The sequence below is a fragment of the Panthera tigris genome, chromosome X, assembly GCF_018350195.1.
Source record: "Panthera tigris isolate Pti1 chromosome X, P.tigris_Pti1_mat1.1, whole genome shotgun sequence".
Taxonomy (NCBI): domain Eukaryota; kingdom Metazoa; phylum Chordata; class Mammalia; order Carnivora; family Felidae; genus Panthera; species Panthera tigris.
Genome location: NC_056677.1, coordinates 110,066,027 through 110,090,359, shown reverse-complemented (window position 1 = coordinate 110,090,359; position 24,333 = coordinate 110,066,027). Strand labels below are relative to the sequence as shown.

The 24,333-nt window shown below is 43.2% G+C and overlaps 1 protein-coding gene across 1 annotated transcript in view; it reads left to right on the top strand.

Annotated features, from left to right (window-relative positions):
- GPC3 (glypican 3) overlaps positions 1-24,333 on the top strand; it is a 422,120-nt gene that overhangs the window by 34,012 nt on the left and 363,775 nt on the right. The gene's annotated exons all lie outside the window — the stretch shown is intronic.

The window sequence follows — 24,333 nt, the reverse complement described above, 5'->3', positions numbered from 1 at the left end:
GTGGCTTAGATATCTGTGGAACATGCCTGAACTCCTTCTGACCACTGGGGCCATTTCCATAGAGATGGGGAGCTTGGTTTGAAGGCCATACGTTTTCTCATTTGTGTGAATGGTTACCTTTTCTTTCTTTGTGAGTCTCAGTTCTCGCTACACTTGCGTGTGGCTGTAAAGGAAGCTGATGTGGCATCGCCAGAACAGGTCAGGAATCCCACTTCTCCTTGCTAACTTGTAGGACTGTCACGGCAGGATGGAGAGTACTGCCATTGATTCAAAGACCCAGCTAGGGACGATGGTGACAACGGTGGTAATAGAGATACTAAGCACTTAGCAGCACATTCGAGGTACTCTTTCTTGTAAGTGCGTTATGTGTATTAACTCATTCAGTCTTCACAATAACCCTATGAAGTAAGTATCACTATCAGCATTCCCATTTAATGGGTAAAAACCCAAGGCACATCACGGTTAAGTAACTTGCCCAAGGACACACAACTAATAAATGGTGAAAGCAGGATTTGAACCTAGGCGACCTGGCTCTTAACAGTCCATACTTTCAAGCACCTCAGTATGCTGCCTCCTGGGAGGGGAAATTACTCACAGATATTAGAGCTTTCTTCTATCTTTCCTTAGGCACATGGAATCAGTGCCTTTTTCTTGCTCTACAGGGAATCGGGGTCAGATAGAAAAATAACACTTCTGGGGTGCCTGGGTGGCTCAGTCGGTTAAGCGTCCAACTGCACCTCAGGTCATGATCTCACAGTCCGTGAGTTTGAGCCCCATGTCGGGCCCTGTGCTGACAGCTCAGAGCCTGGAGCCCGCATCGGATCCTGTGTCTCCCTCTCTCTCTGCCCCTCTCGTACTCATGCTGTCTCTCTCTCTCTCAAAAATGAATAAACATTAAAAAATTTTTAAAAAATAACACTTCTGACTACTTGATATTCCAAAGTGTTAGATTTATGGTGCCTGGATAAGGATTAACCTCTGAATTGTAAGGTGGGTTGATTATAGCTTATTTTGTGTATTACAAGGAAGTTTTTAGAATTAGCTAAGAAAATTATTCAAATTAGCTAATAAAGCATACATTCATAATAGTTTCTAGGGTCAAAGCCTCAGGGGATGTTGGGTTGATTATATGAAGTACAGTATATAAGCGTGAGGTATTTGTTAACTTATTTATGCAGTCAGACTCTTGTGAAGAGTTTGTTGAGACTAACAATTTGGCGAAAGAATGAATAATTTAAACAGATTTTAAAAATACATGTACCATTCATGTACTTCTTAGATTGGTTTTGGAGCTGATCTGCCGGCTGAAAGTGGGGTGATAAAAAGTGATGGGACATGAGAATTGGGTTGAAACAGAGAGCTGAGTCTTCCTCTTTGGGGTGTCAAGGTGCTTCTCAGAACAGAGTATGATTTGTTTCATTCTCAGGATAACCAGGCCAACAGATGTTATCATACAACCATTAGCTGGCGGAAGTGGGTGGTAGAGCAATCACACTGATGTTCTAGCATGCAGAGTAGCGGACGTGGCTGTCCATCTGAGGGCCTTGGGTGTCAGCATCCCTATCTCCGTCCAGTCCTGCATTTTACATATTGTGTTTTCTAGCCCTGGAGCAGCACAAGACTAGGAAGAAAGGAAGTTCTGACCCGATTTTGATTGGCTTAGCATGGAGGATGAACACTAGTCATGTGAACAGAGGCTGGAAAGTGGAAAGTGGGGGCAGCACCTACTAGTTGTATTCTTTCTCTGTCTCTGACACACACACACACACACACACACACACGTTATTTCAATTTTTTATCTTGTTTCATTCTCTTCTCTTATTCTTTCCCTGCTTCACATTTAGAGAACATAAACCCCATGATAAAAAAGAAACCATGGTGCCAGACCTCAAGGCAATGATGCCATGTTTCTAGAAACATTACCCCCAAATTCTTTCTATAAGAAACATTGGGAAGCACAAGACTAAAATCAGGGACTGCCGCGAGATGGTGTATTATGGATTGCTAAGAAGAAGAGAGCGGCCTGTTTTTCCTTACAATTACTTACTATTCTAATTAATTTAAAAGGGGAGGGCACGGTTGTTTTTTCCTTAAAATGTACTCAGTCCCCAAGATTCCGGCAGACCAGATCATTGCTCTAATACTTCACTCATATGAAATTTGACGCAAGCTATTTTCTCCACCATATGAAGTTGAAGAAAACTCATCTTGATACTGGCCTAGATCCACAATCTCCTTAGGATTCCTTCGCTAGTCCACATTGGGGTATTAAAGCTGTGAGCGCTTTCTGCAAATATGTGCACAGTTCCACGAGCAATCCTTACTGCCTTGATGTGGATTTTATGTCTTCGTTTGCAAGAAGCCTTTGCCCTCATAAATGAGCCTGGGGCCCTTTGCTACAGTGGTTGGAGTGCTCTCTTGCTAATGTTGTTTTGATAATGATTGAAGCATTAAAAAAAAAGTTGTTCTTTATTTTCAATCTTTGCATTGCCTCGTTTCCTAAATTTAATTTACTTGGATGTGCTTAGTAAAATGGGGCAGCGGAATCGTTTTTTGTTTCTGCTTAATTAATTCTTTTTGAAAAACTCCACTAAAAGATTTTCTTTTCTCTTTTTGTTCTCCCTTACCTAATAATAATTACGACGATAATAATAATAATAGTGGCAATTTATTAAGTGTCTACTATATGATGCTTACTTTCACATAATCCTCTCATGTAATTTTCCCCGCGGCCCTCTGAGGTCCCTACTGTAATTATCTCCATTTTACAGATGAGGAAACTTGTTCTTAGTATGCTTGACATGAAACAAAATTAAGAAGTTGTGGGGGGGGGGGGCGCCAGGGTGGCTCAGTCTGTTAAGTGTCTGCCTCTTGATATCGGCTCAGGTCACGATCTCACGGTTCGTGGGATCAAGCCCCGCGTCGGGCTCTGTGCTGGCAGTACAGAGCCTGTTTGGGATTCTCTCTTTCTTCCTCTCTTTCTGCTCCTGCCCCACTTGGACTCTCCCCCTCTCTCAAAACAAATAAATAAACTTAAAACAACAACAACAAGAAGTTGTAGGATTTGTGGTCCTTGGGAAGAACACCAGGATAGAATTCTGAATTTTTCATCCTATCTCCACCACCGCTACACCTTCAAGCCTGGAGTTTGGTTTTCTTGGCAGAATTTCCTTATAACCTTCCAATGCGTGCTATCAGGAAGTACTTGGGGGTATATGCCTAGGTGTTTTCTGCATGTTGGATGATTCCAGTCTTCCCCAAGGTGCCACTGACTTTGAGTGAGACCAGACTCTTCCGCTTTTCTGGAAGTTGCCTAACCCACAGCTTGAACGGGCTTCACCAGAGGGTAGAAATCGTGGTCAAGCAGAGAACATCTGTGTGTTCCTAAAACACCATGGATCTCCTGTCTAGGTAGCTGAAAGCTCCTCGGGTCACCGTTCAGTGCCCACTACTGTTGATGCGTGGTCTTTACAAGCTTGATTTTCTAGCTTTCTAGCCGGTGGTAAATAAGCAGTGAAATGGAAGGGTTATAGAAGATTGCCAGAGGGAGGTACATACGAGCAGGAAGAAGTTACGAGTGACAGTAAGGGTGGAAGACATAAAAGTAGGCTCACGAGCTCACTGAACGTGGCAGTCCGGAGGGCATTCAGGAGAGGGGTATATCCTACCTGCCTCAGTAGCCCCTGTATTATAGTAGGCCCGACAACTGATGTCCATTGCGAATCAATAAAGATCAAATTATTTTCCCTGTTTTTTTTTTCCCCTCCACATTTTCCATTTTAACTGGCTAAAAAAATATATCGAGGGGCTGAAAGGCAATGGAAAGAGCACTGGGCTTGGAGTCCAGACATCTAAATTCTAATTCTAATTCTGTTTTTGGAAGCTTTATGCCCTTAGGTGGTTATTTCGAGTGTCTTAGCCTCAGTTTTCTTACCTGCAAGATGGGGGATCGTAATTACAATCCTGCTTACCTCATAGGGGCGACGCAATGTATGTGAAAGTACCTTGAAAACCGTAAAGCAGCGTATGCATGCATTATTATCTCGCCAGCTCACTTAAGTGGACTGCTCTATCCCAGGTGATGGCAGATGAATGGTGCATCACCGTTGCAGGCGTTAGCCTAGATAAAGCCGGAGGTCATGATGTCACTCACCTATTTTGGCCACCTTACGGCTTTAGCGCACAGGTGAGGGAGCCCTTAGGTAAAGTAGCCTTTGAAAAAGGGGTCTATTCTGTGCATTCTTAGATGTGAAGCTGTGCCGTTTGAAATGGCAGAACTGCCGGAGCAGCAGTCCTTTTTGTCAGCTTCCCGAAGCCTCTTCTCTTCTGGCCCCTATCTGCTGTATTTTACACACCAACAAGCGGCTGGATCAGGAAGGGTTTGCGGTGTTCAGGCCATAAGTGCTTTTCCCAGGCCATCTTCTTAATTGCACCGTCCGTGCCACCGTATCATGGCAGAGAGAAGGAAAATGGGAGTCAGAGTTTAGAGATGTCACATGGATCTTCACCCAGTGTTCTGGTACCTGCTTTCTAGAGGGGAGATGAAAAAGATGTCTCCACATGGTGGGGGGGTTGGCGACAGTGTTTCTGTGCTGCTGTTTCTCTACTCCCGTGTTTTCCATCTCCATCTGCTCCTGGCAGTTCTTACACTTTTTTCTTTCTTTCTGTCAGATCCCTGTCTCTCCCACTCCCACTAAATAAAATTGACCTTGGTTAGAACACCCTTTTCCATCAACTCAGAGCAATTTCTCCAGTCACTTCTGCTTGAAATAACTGTTGAGGGACATTATTCAAGCAAAGCTTTTTTCTTTCACAGTTAATATGTGACTAAATAATTGCTTGGATGTTGATAAACATGTTTTTGAGATTCAATCATTTGTTAATTTAGTTTTTATAATGTTGTGGGGGGTTTTAAGGGAGCACCGAGCCATTTTTCTCCATTTCGCAATGTTTCCCCTTGACTAGGCTGACAGTTCTCCCGCTCATGCTCCCGCTCTGTGCCGGGCCGAGCCCCACCGAGTCCCCGACTCGGGCCACCGGCCATTCTGTCACAACCCTTTCTTGGTTGAAAATGACCTATGGGAGAGAATAATTACACTGATGTCTAATCAGAACGTAATTCATTTGCCAGGGCTAACTGTAATAACGTTAAACTGAATAGAAGAATTTTAGGAACGCAAACCATGACCGTGAGTGAGGTTATAGATCCTCAAAAATGTAAATTATTAATCAAACCACTCATCTGTAAGGCAAAGCTCTAGTAATCCCATTATAAAAGGGTGAATTTCTCATCAGAGCCCAGAAGATGCTGGCTTTAATTAGTGTCCTTTTATGGCACTGACTCAAAGAGATATTTTGGTTACAAAGTTTAAAAAAGATGTGATTCTTTATTAGTGCTATTGGAAAAACAATTGGAAACTGGGCGTTTAAAGTCATTTTGGTTTTAAACTAAGAACTTTTGGATTCTATTCAGTTTCAAAATTCTGTGGCTTTCACGGAGCCAGAGGCTGGGGGAGTTGTAAACCTTTACTGTGCCCTCTATTGATTTAGAAAAGTCAGTCATTAGGCTGAAAACTGTTTAATAAAAAGAGCTTAGGAAAATGACTCAGTGTGCGGCCAGAGACTGTTCTAGGGCCAACGTGAGGTGAGGAGATTATGCAGATTAACTCTTTACCCCCCCCCCCCGGTCCCCTTGATTCAATAGGGCTCTGAACTCACCCCCTCTAGCTGTGATGCTCCTGCCCACCTTCTCACTAGTGGGCCCAACAAAGCAAATTAGAGGACATTGTCCCTGCCCTCTAGAAGCTTCCAGGAAAAATACCACTTTTGCCTCAAGTGATTACTCCCCACCCCTCCCCCGCTGGGATTTGTTTACCTTCTGAAAACATATGTTCCTCCTCCTCTTTCTGTCTCACTGAGTTGCAGTACCTGATATCAGAGTAATGAAGCATATGTTTGAGAGATTTGAATTCTCCTGTCAGTAGAGTGGAGGTAGAAACGATTTTCCTTTAAGCTGGAAGTGGTAACACAGAAATTAAAAACACCTTCCCTTCTGTCGTCTGTGAGAGGCTTCGAGGGGCTGGCACTCCTTCTTTTTCCCCATCCCGTCTTGCAGTCAGTCAAAAGGTCTTGTTTCTTCCTTCATGTTCCCTCACATCTTTTCCCTCCACCCCCTTCCCCTCTGTCCTCTCTGGGTCTCAGTGGTTTCCTTGAGTGTATACTGATGCCTGCTGGCCCTGTGTCTGATTTGAGTTTCCCGTACCATCAGCTCACGCCTAGACTACCAGCAAAGGCAGGACTGGGTTTCCTGCCTTTGGACTCCTCCTTTGCTTCCCGGTCCAGCTATGGACTGTAATGATTAAGAGGGTGGGCTCTGGGGTCATTTGGGCTGGGTTTGAATGAATCTGGGTAGGGGTAGATGGGACAAGCGGGATGGGTGTGGAGAGGACAAAGTCCAGGGCTTGGGCCAAGAATCAGACCTCCTCTCTGAGCCCGCACTAAGTCAGTGAGAGATGAGTGGAAAGTCTCCTGTTCCAAAGTGTTCTGTCTGTATCATCTCATTGAAACCTCACAACAACTCTCGGAGGTGAATACTGTTATTAGCCTCATTTGACCTCCAGAAAGCCGGGGTTTAGAGACAGGAACTGAACCCTGGCCTAGGCCCTTAATCACCATACGTTACACGTCATCTCTATGAATTTTGTTTCCCGGTCAGTGGGCAACCTCCCCAGTTTTGGCTTTCTTTCTTGCAAGGGAATTCTGTTGCATTTCATTAAAAACCATTTGCTGGGCAAGTACCTAGCATGTCTGGAGGCAGGCACTGTGTGTGTGTCGGGGATTCAACGATAAAAACGACTTCGTGCTTACCTTCAAATTCTAGAAACCAAGACTTTTATACAGGAGTAACCGGGGTACAAGGCGTCCTAAGGGCAATGCTGTAAGAAATGTTTTAGCAGTTTTCTAGGGGAGTAAGGGTAGATTCAGGTTTGTGGGGTCCAAAGCTTATACAGTCTGGGGGCCCTCTGTAAGGAAAAGAGGACCAAATTAAAACTACGAAATGCCCACGGCTCCTGCCGGAGGAGGCTTGCAAGTGTGGGACCCTGCAGCTTAGACTTCGTTAGCTTCACAGGAGACCTGCCTCTGTAGGGGGAGTGTGAGGTTGGAGAAGATTAATTCCAACTAGAGGGTAGAGGTTCTTGGAGGATATTGCTTGTATGAATTCCCCAGACAGGCATGGCTCTTGATCAGAGAGAAGGGCAGGTGAGGGAGTCAGGTAAATCAGTGCACATCTTCTTCTAAATCAAATTAAAATTTGAACACTATTAATTGCCTACTAGATGCCAGCTTTTCTGGCCTCCCTGGCTGGCCCTATAGCATCTCAGCCTTCTCTCTTGAAAGGGCAAATGCTGAGGACACATGCAGAGGGGGCATGGTGTGCCAGACATGTGCTCTGGCTTCGGGCAGAGTGGAGTCTAAGTCCCGGCTGTGCCATGGCCGCCCTTTGTGACCAAGAGCAAGGCACTTCTCCCCGAGCCATTCATTGTAAACTGGGTTGGATCAGATGAGGGCTGTGAAGAGCTCAGCCCTATGCTGAGGAATCTGTAGGAATCACATGCGTGGTAGCCATCGTTTTCGTTACTCCCTGTTGCGCGTTTGTAAGCATAATCCTAGATGAAGTGTATAGTATCTTTGCTTTGCAGTATTGACTAGCACATATCTGGCCCATATACTTTTTAAAAAGTGCTTTTCTATGTTTCAATATATTTATAATCAATGTGAAAATGTTCTAGGATACCCACTCCTAATCCTATCGCTCAGAAAAAAACCCGCTTGTAACATTTTTATGTTTTCTTCCTTTTTCTCTGTGCGTGTGTGTATGTAAGGCTAAATAGTATGCAGTTTCTAAATGGTCCCCTAGTGGTCTGAATGAGTTAACGTAGCCTCGAGATCTAACTAGCAATGGCAGACTCTGATTTCATCGGGTTGCATTAAGAGAAGAAGGAGCACAAAAATGATGAAAGGAAACCAGGATGTTTATGATGCTTCCCTCCCTGGGTTGAAGTTCTTTGCATTAGTACTGGACCTGATCCACTGGAATGTCATCGTTGGATTGGAGCAGGTGCCACTGTATTCCCTCTCCTGGGATCCTGTGATTTTTCTTTCGGACACTTACCAAGTTTGTAGTGGTACATGCATGGATATTTGGTTAATGTGGCTCTCCTTTTCTGGAGAATGACTCAGGGCAGGGCTTATGCGTATTCTATCTCACTGCTGTGTCCCCGGGTGAGATGTTAGATGGTAAAGGTGTGAAAACACACATACGCACGCACGTCCGTGCACTCACACGCACGCACACATGATTAAAATTAGTAGAATTAATAGAAACAGATTTCCAAACTCTTCCACTTCCTCTGCAGCAAGTATCACGATGACCAAATCGAAAAACATACAACCTGTTGCCTGCAGCATTTATCTTTAGGCTTTAAAATCTACTCAGATATAAGATCTTAAAAGTGAAGCTGATAGCTTGATGCTTGCCCGTTTTGAGATGGAACGTCTTACGTATACCTGAGCCCCTGCTTCTGCTTATGGCCTTACCGCTCCCCGGCCTCCTGGTTGTCTTTTCTTCCAGCCTGACCCCGGCTCTTCCCAGAGCGCTATGAACAAGGCTCAGTGCCACGGATTTATACCTGCTGACCAAGAATCATGAGAATTGTGACACCTGTCAGCTTCTCCAGATATGCTCTTACGTGTCATTCCTGATTACTGTGAGCACTTAAAAGTAACGGAGCAAATTTTCTTTCAGGACGTTCTTTTTTTTTTTTTTTTTTTTTTTTAACATAAGTTTTTACTACAGAAATAAGTACTGTAGTAGGCCCTTCCCCTCCTCAATCTGCTGTCTTGCTTCCCACAGTTTCAGTTGCCTGGGGTAAAGTGTAGTCTGGGATCAGATGATCCTCAGATGCTGCATCAGAAGGTCAGGAGTAGCCTAACACTGTGTCACAGTGCCTACGTAATTGACCTCACCTCATCTTAACCATGTAGGCATTTTATCTTCTCACCTCATCCCAGGAAGAAGGGGGAGTACAGGACAATAAAGCGTTTTGAGAGAGAGACCACCTTCACATAACTTTTATTACAGTATATTGTTGTAATTCTGTTTTGTTATTAGTTATTGTTGTTCATCGCTTCCTGTGCCTAATTTATAAATGAATCTTCATCATAGGTATGAACGTATAGGAAAAAAAAACATAAGTCTGTAGTGGGTTCGTTCAGTCCTGTCAACGTTTCAGGCATCCACATGGGGTCTTGAAATGTATCCCCACGGATAAGAAGTTGGATGACTCTACACGTTTATCAGAGAAAATGAAAAAAACACACGCAGAAACCCCAAAAAAGTGGAAAATAAAATGACCTACACTTTAGCTCCCACAGGATAACTGCCATTAACATTTTGGTATATAATCTTGCATATCTTGGTTCAGTATTATACACATATAGGTGTGTGTACGTATTTTTCAAAAATGGATTCTATTGCTTTTGCATGTGATACAGCCTTCTTTCCATGTCAATAATGTATTTCTATAAGTGCAATCAAAATGTAGTATTTAGAGGCAACATAGTACTTAGTCTTGTGACTGTCATATATGTTATTAATCCAACCTCTGTTGTTTAGTTTCCTCTCAACAAACCATAGCGAGATAAATAATGTTCACGTAACTGAATATTTATGTACATCCTTAATTATTTCCTCAGGATAAATTCCTGGCACTGGAATTACTGGGTCAGAGGCTATATGGTTTTTAAGGTTTCTCACGTTTATTGCCTATGTGACTTCCATAAAGTTGTATCTGTTCACACTCACTAGCAATATATGAATGTCTATTTTTCTGACCAATTTGCCATTTTACGGTAACCCCGCTTTCGGTGAAAAATAGTACTCTTTGGTTACTGGGGAGATTCGATGGTCATATGTGCTTTTTATTTTGTGATTTTATTAATACTCTTTTATCATTAAAAAATTTAGCAATTCACTGTTTCCTTTTGGGATGCCCTTTTCTCATTGATCTGTATGAGCTCTTTGTATATTCAGGATGCTAACCCGTTTTATATGTTAGAAATTCCATTTGCTGATTTGTTTATTTGATTTTCCATTTTCCATTTTCCATTTTTTATGGAGGTTGAAAAGTGCCTTCAGTCAAATGTATCAATGTCTTCCTTTGGTTTTTAATGTATTCTTTGATTCTTTACTGACTGGTAACAGCCTTGGCATGAATCAAAGATGTGTTCTGTTTCCTGGTCTGACATTAGCTGGGTGAAAATTGGTAAGTAATTTAAAGGATCTGAGTTTGTTTTTGTATGTGCAAGATAACACCTGACCTGCCAACCCGCCAGAGCTTTTAATGATCAAAAGAGGTAATGTATATGAACATTCCTTGAAAGTTTAAAGGATTATTGTGGTTATTCAGCTATCTCGTGACACTGACCATTAATCTGAATAAGTTCATGTTTACTGTACTGAAAATAGCACTGCTTTTCCTTCCCCTGGATCTAAGACCTTTCTGGTCACGTAATAGAAAGTAGTCTTGATCTAGAAGTACATTGGAGTCTATGCCCTGGTAGTTGGAAAGGTGCTTGGGGGGTGGTGAAATGTTGCCTGCCACCAGTCTCTGCCTGGAGCATGGATTCTGGGCACCCATCCCACCTTCCCAGCTGGGCAAATGGGCTCTGGAATTAGTCTTTGATGTAGTATGTGCGTTTACTCCCACATGCCCCCACCCTTGAAGGGTAGCTAATGAAGCCCATTCAGTGAGGCCCAAGTATCTGTTCCTGTCCAACAGAGAAGCAGGTGGATGAAAACCCAAAAGCCTTCTGTCCACACTCCTATACCCTGGGGACTGGAAAAACACAGCACTCTTCCTAGCAATTAATATTTGAAACAGAGATACTGGTCTATCAGATAAATCAGTGGTTTAGCATAGTTTTATGGTATACATTGTGGAAAGAGATGTTTATTGGGAGAACCTTTTTTTTTTTTAACTGTAAGATGACCATAATTCTCCCTCTGCAAATGCCAGATTAAAAAAAAACAAAATCAGAGAGGCAAGAAAAACAAAGTATCTCATGCATCAAAGTAATCATTAGTAGAAAAACAAAGTATGTTCTTTCTGGCAATCTCTGCCAGATGGTTGAGATGGCTTGTAGTAAGAGAAGATGCTTAAATGATGCACATATTATTTCAAATGTAACCTGGAGGGCTTTTGCTTTTGTTTTGATGGGAGGGGAAGATAATGTACGCTCTTGAGGGTCAGGCGACTCTGGAAAGTTGGTGAGGTTAGGCATCTGAACTCATCTGGGTCACTTCCATGAAGGAGAAGGAAGGTTTGTTTACTGAAAGTCTACTATGTGCTAGGTTTGATTATTCTTGATAACAGTAATGATATTGCTACGTATGATTCTGTTTCACAAGGTACAGAAACTGGAGTTGAGAGTCATTAAGCAATTTGCCTTAGGCCACATAACCAGGACGTGGCAGCATTAAGTTTCTAACTTCCAAGTCATTGCTCTTTTCATTGAACCACGCTGTCCTCCTTGGAGTGAGAAGATAAAAACAAGCCTTAACAACCCATAAAAATGATCATGATCATAGAGAGTTTGAAAAATAGAAAGTGCTGTTGGAATCTGTACAGTAATGGAGAAATAAACAAAATACCCCAAGAATGGGCCCCCAATTTTATTTGGCAGAAGGCTTCAAATTCCACTGATGTGAAAGAGTTCTCTGTAGGGACACACTAGGATGGGTTAACTGTACCCTGAGTATTCTGGGGCAGTGTGGCAACCTTTCCTATTGTCTCATAAAGAATCACACACACACCCACACACCCTTCAGAGTTCATTTTAGTACTTTGCAGCCTGACATCTAAAGGGGCTGCTGCTCTGACAAACACAATCTGGCCAGATGTTATTATTTTGCACTACATTTAATTTCTTCCTGCCAAAGATTTAGACTTCTTTTCCCTGATAAAGATCAGGGGAAATTGTCTGGTATTTACAAAATCCCATCCAGGCGTATCTGTTACAATGTTCACTTAGCAAAGTTTATTAGATTATTAGGGCTTTAAACCCTTGGGCTCTTTCGTTATTGAAATTAAAAAAAGAAAAACCCAAACATCTTCAACAAATTTAAGTGGCATAATTAGACCCTGGACTTGTGTTACAGGCATTTTGGAATTATGAAAATGATTTAAATAGTATTTGCTTCCTGAGAAACTTGCTGAGTTTGACAGGGATGAAAGGAAAGCGGTTATGCTCCTTTGGTCTCCCGAGTTAATGGGGAAAGTGATATCTGGAACCAAAATAAATTTGCTATAGTTGTATGGTGAAATTATTCCCCTAAGTAGTTAGCCATACCACACAGGGCCTCTCTTTCTTGGCCTAGTTAACATGTGGGCACTAAAGTATTAGAGGAACATGTGGGTTTGTGACTTCCTTGCTGATGAAATCCATTTAGGGTAAACGCTGAACCAGGACCCTTAAACTCTAATTCCTGGTGTACACCCATACCCTCCGATACATAGGTAGATAGTAGTAGAAATATTCAATATTTTCAAGATATAATAAGTTATGGTTTGTATACACTGCCGTTTTCCTCAAGGGATTTCAATGTACTTTGCATGCAGTGATTGTATTTCCACGCATTTTCCAAGTTGAAAGTTGGTGGCTCTATTGTTATTTTCTCTGTTGTGGGAATGGAGGCATGGGAGGGTTGGACTGTGACCTGAATGAATCAAAATAAGGAGCCAGTAACTGGTCAGGGACTTTAGCTATATGAAGTACACGGGACATTGAGGCTGGATAAACCAAAGCAGTCTAATGATGATTATTTGTTCTGGGGAGTGGGGTGGACCATCACTGATTCACGTACCAAAATTTTGGAACATCAACCTTTGCTTAAGAAAGAGGGAGGCCTGGGGCGCCTGACTGGCTCAGTCGGTAGAGTGTGAGACTCTTATCTCAAGGTCGTGAGTTCAAGCCCCGTGTTGGGGTGTAGTAGAGCTTACTTTGTTTAAAAAAATTTTTTTAATCTTTTTTTTTAAAGTTTATTTATTTATTTTTGAGAGAGAGAGAGAGTGCACACAAGCAGGGGTGGGGGAAGAGAGAAGGAGAGACAGAATCCCAAGCAGGCTCCGCGCCGTCAGGGCAGAGCCCTATATGGGGCTCAAACTCACCTGAGATCATGACCTGAGCTGAAACCAAGAGTCGGATGATCAACCAACTGCGCCACCCAGGCGCCTTTTTAAAATACTAAAAAAAATATTTTTACTTATTTAATTTACATCCAAGTTAGTTAGCTTATAGTGCAACAAAGATTTCAGGAGTAGATTCTTTATGTCCCTTACCCATTCAGCCCATCCCCCGTCCCACAACCCCTCCAGTGACCCTCTGTTTGTTCTCCATATTTATGAGTCTCTTATGCTTTGTCCCCCTCCCTGTTTTTATATTATTTTTGCTTCCTTTCCCTTATGTTCATCTGTTCTATGTCTTAAAGTCCTCATATGAGTGAAGTCATATGATATTTTTGTCTTTCTGTGACTAATTTCACTTAGCATAATACCGTCTAGTTCCAGCCACTAAAATATTTTTTTAATGTTTTTATTTATTTTTGAGAGAGACAGAGAGAGCTGTAGTGCGAGTTGGGGGAGGGGCAGAGAGAGAGAGGGAGACACAGAATCCGAAGCAGGCTCCAGGCTCCGAGCTGTCTGCACAGAGCCCGAGGTGGGGCTTGAACTCATGAACTGTGAGATCATTACCTGAGCCAAAGTTGGACACTTACCCGATTGAGCCACCCGGGTGCCCCTAGTAGAGCTTACTTTAAAAGAAAAAAAACAAGAGAGAGTGCTGTTTAAGAACATTCGATAGAAGTGTTTATTACATATGCCAACTTGAGCATTTTCTTCTATTGTTTATTTGCTTGGCATCAGACTAGGCTTTTAACAAATAATTAAAGCCCAGTTCCTCAGAGACTATGCTAGAAATGTCTCACAATTAAGCAGGACCATAGTTGGCCTTTTTCTTCTTATTTTGAAGCCCTTTATGGGAAAACTGTAATAGTGCAAACATATGTTTGTACATTAGATATATAGGCAATAAATGCTGAAATGGCAGAAGTGAACTCAAGGCAGGAGGTAAATATTTTGTAAAAATTAATGATCTAGAGTGAACTCTCATTAACGCTGGCTGTGTGAATTTGAATATTGTGATAATTTGACTTGGACTGAAGTTTACTTTCATCCCATTTATGAAGAAAGAATCTGATAAACAAATTAATAGTGTATATAAGATTTGCAGGAAGCCATGTTTAACTTGCTTGAAGGACTTGAGCAAGCCCATTAATTAGCTAATTACAATGAGCTTTGCTTATTAAAGCAAGCCTGATAGAACCTCTACTTGGAAATGCTTCATTAGCAGCAAGTTTGAATTAGTTCAGGTATGGAAAAATAATAAAAGATAGTGTCGTGTGTAAGAGAATAGATTCCAGGGGCGCCTGGGTGGCTCAGTGGGTTGAGTGTCCAGCTCTTGATTTTGGCTCAGGTCATGATCCCAGGGTTGTGGGATTGAGCCCTGCGTCGGGCTCAGCACTGAGTGCGGGGACTACTTAAGATTCTCTCTCTCCCTCTTCCTCTGCCCCTCCCACTGCTCACGCATGTGTGCGCTGTCTCTCTCTCTCTCTCTCTCTCTCTCTCTCAAAAAAAGATTGTGGAATAAATTGATTTGAGCTTGAATCTTATAACCTAGAGGAGTGCACTTAACCTCTCTAAGTCTCAATTTCCTCATCTCTAAAACAGGGACAATAAATACACGATTGTGGGAACAAAATGATGCAACCCATGTAAAACTTAACTTAGAATGGCACCTGGTACAAAGCAAGCGCTCAGTAAATGCTAGCTGCTGTTTGTTATTCTCGGAAAGCAGTTGTAAATCACACTTCACTAACTTGCATTATCCTTTCCTTCATCAGTTCAGGTTAGTGAAGATGTTCCGGGAAAACATCCTGTTTGTTGAGCTAGCTGTTCCAGAATTTGAATGAGAGTCCATCTGGGCACAGTAACTTAATAAGTTGGCCTGCCTATTCTACAGGCCAAATATACACATGGAAAGGGATGATTATCAGGTTCAAAGTGTTGCCAGTCTCCCGGGAGGGAAATTCTAATTGGACAGGTTTTATGTTATAAGCTTAGTTGACCACGAGTTCATGTTGTGAAGTTATTTTGGAGCCTGAAAAATACCAAGAGTTTAATATGTCTGAATATTTTATTATAACGTTTCTTTTTTTAAAGTTTCTATTTTTGAGAGAGAGAGAGAGAGAGAGAGAGAGTGCACGCTTGAGTGAATGGGGGAGGGGCAGAGAGAGGGGGGAGACACAGAATCTGAAGCAGGCTCCAGGCTCCCAGCTGTCAGCACAGAGCCCGACACAGGGCTTGAGCCCATGAACCATGAGATCATGACCTGAGCTGACGTCAGACGCTTAACCGACTGAGCCACCCAGGCACCCCTATAGCATTGCTAATATTCCTTATCTGTTATCCTGCTGACACTTTACTACACAAATAATAGGTGTTAATTTCAGAAGCGAAATCAGTAAGTACTGGGAAATATAAAAGACTATAAGCATCACCCAGAGGCTTAACACTCAGAGATGTCAACATAGGCCTTCTACTTGTTCTCCGCATGTATCCAAACACACACATGTAGATTTTACCACAAAAATGAAATCACACTGCACACATCAGAGCAGTGCTAGTGATAAACCAGAGAGTGTGCCTGTTGCCTTTAGTTATTTTCAGGTGTGCCTTCAAATAGGACGTTAATTTGTGATCACAAGATGGACTTGAACTTGAAAAATTGCATATAATCTTATATTTGAGCGTCCTCCTCAGATCCATTTCTGTGGAGACCAATAGTAATTCAGCACAGAGAATATGGCTTCAATGATGTCTGTCGGTCCATTATAATTCAGAATTAATGTGTGTGCACGTGAGAGAGAGATGCGGGCAAGAGAAAGAGAGAGAAAGAGACAGAGATACAGAGACAGAGAGGATGCCTGTGTGTTCCGGGTGGAGGTTTTCCCCGTTGTGTGGTCTAGTGACCAGAGCATTGGACTGTGAGTGAGAGGATATGGCCCGTAGCTCTGACTACATCATGACTCACTGGGTGACCTTACGCAATTAATTTCATTTTTTGTGGGCTTTAGTTTTCTCACATATAAAATGTGAGGTTAGGCCAGATAATTTCTACAGCTGCTTGCAGCCCAAAGCGTCTGAGTTTTTTTTTTTTTTTTTTTTTTTTTTTTTTTTTAAATCAAACTCGCCTGTCTGCCTGGAAGGACCCAAGGCTCCGTGGATGTCTTCCTAAAGAGAGGAGAGGTGATGAATGTCAACAGTTTCTTTGGCGCCAGATAGACCAAAGGCTGTAATTTTCAGCCTATCAGGAGTTTGACTTTTGGAAGTGCTAAATCCTCCATTAGGAATAAATGTGGAAGCTCCAGGTTATTTATCGTTATTTACACTTTCCATTCATAACTGTCAGTGTCAAAGTCTCTGTCGACATAACTGCGTCAATGAGGTTAGCTTTAATCAGTTTAGTGGCGGCTAAGTCACAAATATATCAAATAGCCAATCATAATGCAGGAGTCCTCTAAAGCCTGACTGAATTATTTATTTTGTTATGATGAAAATGTCTGGGCTTTATTGGGTTTTCTTTGAAGAACTTGATTTGGCTTGAAGTCTAGAAGATAAAAGATCAGCGATTGTCTCTCAGATTTTTATTCTGCCTTCCTTCAAGGCTTTTCATTTTTCACAAGCCGTTGTTAGCACGTTTAAGTCAAGGTGAGAAAGCTGTGATATTTTTTATCCTAGGGGTTTAAGCATGTGTGAAAACTTTTACCTTTGATTTCTTGTCCCGTTTCTGTCACATGGAAGCTATGTGACCTTGAGCTAACCATTTAACCTGTCTGAGCCTCATTTCCTTCATCTGTAAAATGGGGATAATCTTAGTCTTGCCTAAATCTCAAATTGTTACGAAACCCAAATAAGATAATGCTTTAGTTGTCATACAAATGTAAGTTGTTTTGTTATTATTATCATTAAGCGTAGTGCTGTTATTTAGGCTCTCGGAAGGTAGGTCTGACTCGATGTAACAGATAAGATCCTGAAAAATTACGTGGAAGTCAGTTTCACACATCAAAACACTTCTTTGCTTACATTATACCCTGACATGTTACCCAGAAAATTTTGTCCTCCAGAGGTCATTAAAAAATTCAAGGATCCTGGCCGGCTCAGTCAGTAGGGCACATAATCTTGATCTCGGGGTCATGGGTTTGAGCCCACATGGGATGGAGAGATTACTTAAAAATAAAACCCTTAAAATGTTTTTTAATGTTTATTTATCTTGAGAGAGAGAGCAAGAGAGAGCGCGTGCTAGCAGGGGAGGGGCAGAGAGAGACAGACTCTGAAGCAGGCTCCACGCTATCAGTGCAGAGCCCTACATGGGGCTCGAACTCACGAATCATGAGATAATGACCTGAGCCAAAGTCAGATGCTCAACTGACTGAGCCACCCAGGAGCCCCCAAAATAAATTATTTAAGAACATTAAAGGATTCAACAAACTTAAAATCACATTCAACTGAAAAATGAACAATATTCACATAAAACACGAGCACTGCAAGTCTTATTATGGACAAGGCTAAAAATACAGCTCCAGAGACTTCAAAAAGGGAGATAATTCTTCTTGCTTTCAAGATGCCCGGGACCTATTTGGGGATGGGCTGGCGTGGTGGAGCGGACCGCTGGCACCGGGGAGGTCAGTGAGAGTCGAAGACAAACAGAAAAACATTTAAAATATAGCTTTCCTGAACAGTCTTCTCTGTGTCAGTGCACGTGGCCATTAGCAACGCCCACCATACCCTTATTCTTCTGTTTCCGCACATCTTTAAGACAGACGGCGAAACTGTAGCTCAAGCGTGCCTTTCTTTGTACTTACAATAAGTTGCGTGGTGTCTCCGAGAATCACTTTTGTTTCCTTTTTTTTTTTTTCTACCAAGCCATTCGGGGGTCCTGCTTCCCAGCATAGCAGGAAAGAGAAGAGATAAATACCTAGGGCCAAAGCAAAACACAAAGGAAGCAAGATCAGAAAATTGAGAAGCGCAGAGAGAGGACATGTGAGTCGAGTAATATGGTCACTAGTAGGAAGGAAGTGTTTCGTACTGAATTATCTCATGTTTAAGTTGAGTCATGGCTAATTAATTTTCATGTGCTAAAGCAAATTTGCATGTATCGAGCATGTACTAACTGAGAGTGGCATTTATTGAAAATTGAAGAGCTCTAGGTGGTTTTATTCCTGACGTGACTGAAGCCGGGCTCCCAGGAGTGATTTTTCAGCCTCTTCTAACTGCAGGGCCCTTGGGAAGCTCAGCCCGCAGAGAGGCACTGGCCTGGGAATCAGAACACGTAGATTCCAGCTCCAGCTTGGTTATGTTCTAGCTCTGGGACCTGCAGTGAGCCATCTGAACCCCTCAGAATCCTTTCCCGAACCTGGTTAGGCTAGGTTTCCCTGCCATACCACTCGGTCCCACCTACCCCCAAGTCTGTGCTCTCTTCCTCTGCCCTAGGACTGACCAAGCTAGAAATAATGTGCTTTGGATGGAGGTGGAGGGCCAAGGGGGATGTCTGCCCCCTTCACTGGACCGAAAGGTCCTCCCGGCTCTGGTTTGAGTTCCTCTCTTGATCTGTACCCCCTAGCTCAGTGTTGGTAGGTGGAGACACACAGGAAGTAGACTTTCAGCGGATGTTTGTGGAACTTCATGCAATTTCTCTAAATCGGAGGTTTCTCATCTATATAATGGAGCTTCCACATGTCTAATGTATGTTAGTTGTGAGAATATGAAGATGTGTGTATTAAACCGTACATTAGGGGCTCCTGGCTGGCTCAGTCGGTAGAGCGTGTGACTCTTGATCTTGGGGTTGTGAGTTCGAGCCCCACGTTGGGTGTAGAGATAACTTAAAAATAAAATCTTAAACAAAATAAAAGTAAAATTGCATATTATGCCAGACAGTACTATTCCCACACTTATGTAAGGGACTATTAGCAATTAGGGTTGTTATGTGTAATTCACATCTTAAAATACAGGGCTAGTTTCTTAATGCAGTTTGGGCCAATTAACCTTGCCGAAACACAGTTTCTTTGTCCAAAGAAGCGAGTAGACTAGCGCATCAGCTTTAACTTTTGGTATTTGTGGCTTCTTTCCTGGAGGGAGAGCACATGGCTTAAATCAGATTTGTAAAAGGATCTATGTCCCCCCAAACAGTTAAGAACCACAAAGCTAGCTAATCTCTAAAATTCCATTCAGTTTTAACCCGATTCTATGAAGAATCCTAATCTGAACAGAAAGATTGAAATTTATGGTTATTTAATGGGCTCAAATAAGTAGTGTCAGCTATTTGAACAGCACTAAAGTCAACATTCCCAGATGTCATAATATCCACTTGGGTACTGACCACTGGCAGACTCCGCTGCCGCCCAGATGCCTACTTGGCTTGCGGGAAGAACTATGGTTTTGGATATTGCCTCCCATCTCCTTTCCCAAACGTGGTGATTCTGTCTTCACGTATGTTGCTTTTAAGAGGGGCTGGGGTTTAGTCTGCAGAATTAGAAGCTTTGCTCGTATGTTTGTCAACGGAGTGCAATAAAATGGCCTTTCAAGAAATGGAAGGGCAGGAGCCGAGCTAAGCCCGGCAGAGCGTCGGAGGAGTTACACCGTGCAGGAGCCCGGCTGTGTTTGTGCTGATCGTAATGAAGCTACTGTATGCCATTTGGTCCTCTTGGGAAGTGATACCGTTAAAATCCCAACATGTGCAGAAATGGCAAGGTTGATTCGCTTGGTTATGTACACTGAGCTTTACATTTTAATAAAGAGAGGTGGAAGTCAAACTATCAGATGAAGAAGTATGGAGAGTTCTTACAGTGAATGGAAGGAAGTGATTCATCAGATGTTTTAGGATCCATTGCTGACCCTGGGCTATATGGGCATCGCACCTGAATCTAGCGGGGAGAAGAACATCCTCCAGCCAATCACTTAGAAGGGTACAGTGGAGAAAAACCCCAGGAGGCAGAAAAGTTCTTATTCATGGCTCCCATGCTAAGCAGATAGTAGAACATTGGGTAAGTCTTCTCCCGATGATGAGCCTCTTGGGCTGGCTGTTATCTGGGGACCCTTTCCAGAGCTGTTATAATTATTGTTAATCAGCATTACAATAATAATAGAGTTTCCATTTATTGTCCACTGTATGCCTCTATGCTAGGGTTTTAGAACAAAGTTGATTTCATTCTCACAGTAATCCTGTTAAGTAGGTGGTATTACTCCATTTAATGGATAGGGAAAACTGAAACTAGGAGAGGGTAAGCGTTTGTTCAGGTGCCACTGTCTGCCCACCCCTTCCAGATTTCCTTTCTCCCGCGTCCAGTCATGGCCAAGTCCTGGTTATACCTCTTCCCATCCTTAAAACCACTGCTTTGGTTTCAACCCTCAGCTCTAGCCTGCCCTTTTTTTTTTTTTTTAGTTTATTTATTTTTGAGAGAGAGCGCAAGCAGGGGAGGGGCAGAGAGAGAAGGAGAGAGAGAGAGCCCCCACGCTCCTCTCCCCAGTGAGGAGACCAGTGTGGGGGCTTGAACTCACGAACCTCGAGCATGACCTGAGCTGAAATCAAGAGTCGGACGCTTAACCGACTGAGCCACCCAGGCGCCCCTAGCCTGGCCTTTTTAACTGCTTCCTGTCTCCCTCGCTCCAGTTTTATGCCCTTCCGCTGGTGTGCATCTGTTTTTGTGATGTGACTCCGGTCCACTTCTTCAGGAAACCTTCCCTAATCACCCTCTCCGCTGGATTAGGTTGCCCTCTTCGTTGTACCTCTGGTGTGCTTCCGTTTGTGTTTACAGATGCATGTTTGTCCCTGATCACAAAGCTCTCACATGCCCGAGCTGGAATTCAAAGCCCAGATGCACTTGCTTGAACGACTGGTCTCAGCCTCTTATTCCATAGTGTCTTTTGTCTCAAGTACTACCTTCACCGGGAACCCTCTTTCTCTGACTGTTTCCTAAATTACTTTAAAAAATAATTTGTGGGGAGGGGGCCCTGGGTGGCTTGGTCAGTTAAGCATCTGACTCTTGATTTTGGCTCAGGTCATGATCTTACGGCTCGTGAGTTCGAGCCGTGAGTCGGGCTTCGGGCTCTGCACGGACGGCACAGAGCCTGCTTGGGATTCTCTCTCTCCCTCCCTCTCCTGTGCGTGTGTGCTCCCGTGTGCACGCTCTCTCTCTCTCTCAAAATAAACTTAAAAAAAAATAATTTGGATTTATATAAATGAATTTAAATTTAATACAATTAAATACATTTTAAGCTGAAAATGAGCAGTTCTCGGGCATGTTTGATAGACTTGAGGTCTGCAAATGACCCCAGGATCAGATAATCCTACATTTACGTAAAGCTAAACACTGTAAAACATTTTTACTTCCATGAGACACACGGTCCCTATTTTCCAGGTAAGAAAACTGAGGATCGAGTAGTGTGAAGCGACTTGCCTAAAGCAGAATTTTTCCCTCGTGGTGTTGTTGACGTTGGGGGCCAGATAACTCTTCACTGTGGGGGGCCGTCCTGTGTATTGCAGAATGGTTAGCGGCATCTCTGGCCTCTACCTCCCCTGAGTCCTGAAAAACCAGAAATGTCCTCAGACGTGGTCCCATGTGCCCCGGAGGGCACATCCACCTTCCGGCTGAAACCACTGGCCTGGAGTTCCATGCTGGCAAGCGGCAGTTGGGAAACTGGCCTTTGAACTGGTGGTAATCCAGTTGTCTTGGTTCCGTGAGTTGGCGCCCACCTTCCTTCTGATGAGGAAGATTGTGGTCCGTGGGGTGCTTTTGTACATTAACGTTTCTTTCACGAAGTGTTCTTTTTATACGTAGAGATTGGTGACTGACCAAAGAGGAACTCACAGTGATTTACTGGGGTGCTTTGGTGCTCGAATCCTGTTATGCGATGCTGCCTGATTTTCTTTCCCTAACCAGTGTGGGCGCGTGCGCACATGGTATCTGGGAGGATTTGATAGAAAAGGACGTGTGTGTCAAGGTTTTATTGCCTGCAGGCTTATGTGAATCAGCACCTTCATTTTACTGAGTTCCTGTTTGCCTCAGGTGCCAGGTTTTCTCCATCAGAAGTATTTCCCGGACAACGTCAAGCATTTCGGTAGGTGCATTATGTCAATTTATGGGCGAGTCCTGTGCTGTTCCTCCCAAGGCTTTGCAAGGGTTGTCGCTTGTACCGGGGTTTTGGCCTTGTGAGAAAATTGCGTATTTAGAAACTATCCCTTCATGAGGGGCTCTGCACTGCCCTGAGAACTAGTCTCCCCCGCCAACCCTCCACCCCAAGAGAGAGACTGGGAGCGCCCCGGGTAGGGCAGGGAAGCGAAAGAGGCCTGGTCGGACTCCTTCACCAAGGGCCTCTCAGCAAACCCGGGGGAGAGAGTGAGGATTTCTTCGTTTTTCATATTTGATCATTTTTTCAAACTGCAAAGGTAGTTTTTCTGATTTGGGAAAATGCATACAGTATTTAGACATGCAAAAGAAATTATATATATATATATGTATATATATAATTATGTATATATATTATGTATTATAATTATGTATATATATATTATGTATATATATAAAGAAGGAGGGGGGAGCAGGAGAGAAAGTCCGCAGTTATCCCTCCCCCTCTGCAGTTTGATGTGCAGATCCTTCCAGACTTGCCCCATGCCTTTGTGTACATGTGCGCACGCTCGCCGTTCACTCACACACACAATTTTTCCCACTACCTAAATGGGCCCGTACTAGTTTGCCAACATATGTTTTCACCTTGTATATCTTTGGATCTTTCAAAACGCGTGCTTCACGACTTGGTCCTTTTTTAAAAACAGCTGCATAATATTCCCACCCATCCATACCCCTCTGGGCACACCATTTAGCGGGTGTTCTTTATTTGTTTTCTTTCGTCTTACACAGAATGCCCAAGGGATATCCTTATTGCCATCTTTTCGTGTACCTGAAAGGCTATGCCTGGAGCTGAACCCCCTAGAAGTTGGAGCCTGGGGCCCAGGGGCCAGTATGGCACTCGCTGCTGCCTCCCAACGTGCAGAGAGAGCTAGCGGTTTTTCCGTAGCTCGCTGGGGAGGCACCTGCTTGCTCGCACCAGGGGACTGGCCCTGAGCAGTCTGCCTAGGAAATGGTGTTCACTTCAGTGAGCCAGCAGCCAGCGGAAGACCTAAATCCTGCTGTCCTGGTGCAGGCCCGAATTTGGAGGGCATTTGTGGTGAGATGCCTCAAACGCTTGATTTGTTCTGGTTCTGACTGCTATTTAGTGAGCAAGTACTGTCTGCCAGGCACTGCTGGGCACTTACTCCTCAAAAATGTAGGCCAGTCTGTCTATGGGCATGCTCTGTGTTATTTTTATGTCTTAATGAAGGGCTCGTAGAAGAACTGCTTTGGTTTAGATTGAGTTTCAATTATTATTTCACAAATAATCCTTTTCAAGTGGGTTAGGTCGTTGTTTGTTTTTTTGGTCCTGTCCAGATAAATCACTCTCTCTATAGAAAAACATCAAATTCTGTTTTCACAGAAGGCAGGGAAATAAGTTGTTTACACATCACCAATTGACTCCCCTCACCCCCGTCCTCATTACAAACATCTCAGCCACCCAAGTGAAGTTTATTTAAACTCCCAAGATGTCCGTGCAAACAAGACCCCTACAGCTGAGGAGTTTGGAGAAAGAAAGGAGTGGGATTGTCTCCCACTTCCCTAGTCACTCGGCTCTCTCGGTTCAGAACATTTCTTTTCATGTGTTAATTCACTACCCAGAGGTTTGGCTTCAGTTCTCTGTCCTTTTTCAGTTCTGTAAATTAGGAAGGTGGTTCCATAATGTCACAGTATCTCAGAGTTGACAGGGAGCTTTACAGGTCATCGAATGCAACCCTCCTACCTCTGTGTGACTCCCCTGTACGACGTATTCCGAGGGAATCATTTGGTCTTGGAGTGGAAACAACTTCTGATAGAAAATCCACCCCCTTACGAGGCAGCTCATTTAATTTTTGGTTAGCTTTAATTGCTAGTTCTTATGTTTGTTGGACTCAACATCAATCTCCTTGTAACTCTTTCACCCTACCGTTGGCTCTCCTGTGAATAAGCTTCAACTTGGTGATTATTCCCCCAGATCTTGGTGCCCAGAATTGCCCAGTGCAGAGCACAGG